We start from the raw sequence: 3,842 nt of genomic DNA, 5'->3' as shown, positions 1-3,842 counted from the left end.
GCCCCCCGGGGGTGGCGGCGGCCCCGGTGGCTGCGTCACCCGCCTGGTCCCTGCGCCACTGCGGTGTCACAGCTGATGCAGCTGGTGATGCACACGGTGGGCGCTCCTGGTGAGGCTGAGGCTGCCCCTGCGCCATGGGGGGTGAAGGCAGCTGCCACCTCCCTGCCCCCCTGCCTGTCTGGGACCCCAGGCCCCAGCAGACCTGGGCGCGCTGCAGCAGGCTGGAGCCTGCTGGGCTGGCCGGGATCTGGGGTGCCCGATCCCTGAGGACAGGCCTGTGGGAAGCAAAACACCCGCATGTGGCAGGTCCCAGTGAATAGGAGAGCAGCTGGACCTCGGGTGGGTGACTGGGAGGCCAGGGGTGCCCTGGCAGCCAAGGAGATCCCTGGGTTCTGCCAGCAGGACCCTCCTGCTGCTGCCAGCCCAGCTGGGGTCCCTGGGAGAGAACAGGCTGGGACATCCTGGCAGGGGATAAAGTGAGGACAGGAGCCAGGCTTGCACAACCAGGGGAGGGGACATCCCTTGGGGAGTGGGAGCCAGACCCTCCTAGGGCACTGGGACAGCACAGGAGAGGGTGGCACAAGCTGGGACAGAGGAAATTCCCATTGGACACCAGAAAAAACTCCTTCCAAGAGCACAGGAACCTTTGAAATAGGGCTGGGAGGGCTGGGTTGTCCAGAGTTGCTCCAGTCACGCCCTTGTGGACCATGCTTGGGGGAAGAGGGACCAAGGCTGGAGCTGAGCTCACCACAGGATTTGTCCCCATGCACCCCCCACAGGACACAGCCCTGCATGTCTGTTCTGCAGGACTTGGTCTGGCACAGCTCTCTCTTCCTGGCCCATGCTGAGCTCCCTCCCACCATGAACAAGGGCTCCAGATTCCAGAGCTCTGTTTGCCTGGGGCAGGACATTGCCTTTGTCCCTGGAAGGTCCCCTCTGGTCCCATCCTCCAGCTTAGCTCAGACTCATGGGTGGCAGCACTTCCCTTGAGCAGTGACTGGTCCTGCAGATTTGGTGTCACCTGTGAACTGGAGCGAGGGACCCTAGCACAGTTTCCTGCAGCACTCACTGACCCTGCAGCCCAGCCTGGCTGCTGCTGGTCACTGATCTTCACATGCTCCAGAAGAGCTCCTGTGGTCCCTGGGGACTGAGGTGAGACTGGGTGCAGCCCATGGGTGGTGAGGTGTCTCAGGAGAGCTCAAGCTTAGTTCTTCTCTATTTCAGGTAGTTTTCTTCTTTGAGGCCCATCTCCACTTGCTTGTCACCCATCTCAACCCTCCCAAGCCTGTCCCTTGGGCAGCTTGCAACCACCTGGGGTGGGGTGGACCTTGCCCTTGCACATCCCAGCCCTGGCTGGTCTCTGGCCCCCTGACACCCTTCCACCAAGGTTTTAACATTCCTCCTTTGTTGTTTGATCCCAAACATGTCTTTGTGCCCTCCTTCTCATGCTAGATCTCCATCATGAGTTCCCAGCATCTCCAGACCAACCTCCCCCCCAGCACATACATGTCTCTGGTCCTGGCAGGCACTGGCCCAATAACCCCTGTGTGTACCCAGAGTTACTACTCAGCTCTGGGTCCCACTGAGGGCTGAACCTGCTGAGAGATGTGAAGGGCAAGAGCAACAAAAGCCTGGGATGATACTGAACTGGAAAGACAGCCTCCCCATGGAGGTGGCCACCAGCATCCCAGGCTGTGGAGGATGAGCACAGGCAGCTTGGGAGCCCTCCCCATGGCACAGGAAGGTGATACCCCAGACTGGGAGGTCTCTTCACAGAAACACGGAATCACAGAATTGTCAGAGTTGGAAGGGACTTCTAGAGATCATCTAGTCCAACTCCTCTGCTAAAGCAGGATCCCCTAGAGCACATTCCTCAGGACTGCATCCAGGTGGGTCTTGAATATCTCCAGAGAAGGAGGCTCCACAACCTCCTGGGCAGCCTGTCCCAGTGCTCTGTCACCCTCACTGTAAAGAAGTTTTTCCTTATATTTAAATGGAACTTCCCATGTTCCAGCTTGTGCCCATTGCTCCTTGTCCTGTCACTGGGAACTACTAAAAAGAGTCTGGCTCCATCCTCCTTGCACCCACCCTTTAGATACTTATAGTCATTAATAAGGTCTCCCCTCGGCCTTCTCTTCTCCAGGCTCGAGAGACCCAGCTCTCTCAGCCTTTCCTTGTAAGAGAGATGCTCTGATCTCCCCTTGTGGCCTGTGGAGTCCAGGGAAGAGCCCAGCAATGCTGAAGGGACTGGAGCATCTGCTGTGGGAGGCACTGGGACTGCTGGGGTGGAGCAGAGAAGGCCTGGGGACACCAATCCATGTGTTTACATGGGAAGGAAAAAGAAGCCAGACTCTTCACTTTGGTGCCTAGTGAGAGGAACAGAGGCAATGAGCTCAAACTGGACCTCAGGAGATGCCACTGGAATTTTTTTCCAAAGTTGGGTTTGTTTTGTCTCTCAAAAAAAGCCTTTTTTATGGGGAGGCTAATCAAACAGGTTGTCCAGGTCAGGCTTCCCAGAGAGGTCATGGCCCCTCCAGCCATGAGGATCCCCAGGACACATCAAGTGGAAAAGGCCTCTGGAGCTCCCCCATTCCCACCTCAGGCAGCATCAGCTAGAAGGGATTGTCCAGATCTGTGTCCAGTTCAGTTTTGATACCTTTGAGGAGGGAAATGCTCTGGGAAACCTGTTCCTGTATGGTCTTTCTTGTCAGTACAGTCTTCCCATTCCAGGTTTTTCACTACCATAGGGACTTCTCTCTTCCAAAGCCCAATAGACACAGCTTTGAGCAGCTGGCTCTGCCTCCGCCTGTCCTGAGCAGGGGTTGGCATGGAAGATCTCCTGAGGCCACTTACAGCACCAGCCATCCTGGGACCATGCTGGAACTTGGCCTCAAAGGCTCCTTGTTCTCCTCAGCTCCTGCATTGCTGCCTCCTGTCAGGCCTCACTTACTGGTCACCACCATGGGCTCAACATGAGGTCCAGAGGCTGCATCTGCTGCCTGCTCCCCTGCCTGCCATGGGCATGTTGATCTCCTCTGCCCCCTCCTCCCCCCAAGGCCCTCCAGAAACCTCTGTCACTGCTCCATTGTGCTGCCCTTTGAGCAGCTGTTGGGGAGGTTGTCATCCAGCCACAGAAGAGTTTGGGTGGGAAGGGAACTTTAGAGGCCATCGAGTCCAACCCCTGCAGTGAGTAAGGACATCTTAAAACAGAGGAGGTGGAAGGTCTCTGTCAGGACCAGGGCCACCCCCAAGGAGGCTGAAATCCCCCCAGGCTGGCTCTAGAAGGCTTCACTTTCATCCTCCTCTTAATGGTGAGGTCTGAAACACACCCCACCACACTGTCCCCCTCCCTGCCCACTACTCCAATCCTGCACTCAGCAGCACCGTGTCCCCACAGAGGAGCCCCCACACCCCAGAGTTCCCCTCCTGAAGGGCCTGTATCCACCCCCCCAGAGCCGTCCCACCCTGTTGTGATGCTCTGACAGCAGCTCCGGGGGGTTGGCCCACGCTGAGCTCTAGTTCTCCCTTCCCTCACATCCCCACTGCCCACAGGTGGGTGCAGCACTCCCCCTGCCTCACTCCTGGGTGGACCTGCTTGTGCCCCCTGCTCTGTGCCCTTGCCATCGTACTCAGGGGTTGGCCCACGCTGAGCTCTAGTTCTCCCTTCCCTCACATCCCCACTGCCCACAGGTGGGTGCAGCACTCCCCCTGCCTCACTCCTGGGTGGACCTGCTTGTGCCCCCTGCTCTGTGCCCTTGCCATCGTACTCAGGGAGCTTCTTCCCCTCGCGGAGCCCACGGCACGACCACTCACTCTGGGACACTAACAGCCCCGTCCTCAGC

This window comes from Chaetura pelagica, unplaced genomic scaffold (assembly GCF_000747805.2).
Source record: "Chaetura pelagica isolate M959 unplaced genomic scaffold, ChaPel_1.0 scaffold307, whole genome shotgun sequence".
NCBI lineage: Eukaryota > Metazoa > Chordata > Aves > Apodiformes > Apodidae > Chaetura > Chaetura pelagica.
The sequence above is the reverse complement of the archived record's forward strand: the minus strand, read 5'-3'. Positions refer to the sequence as shown.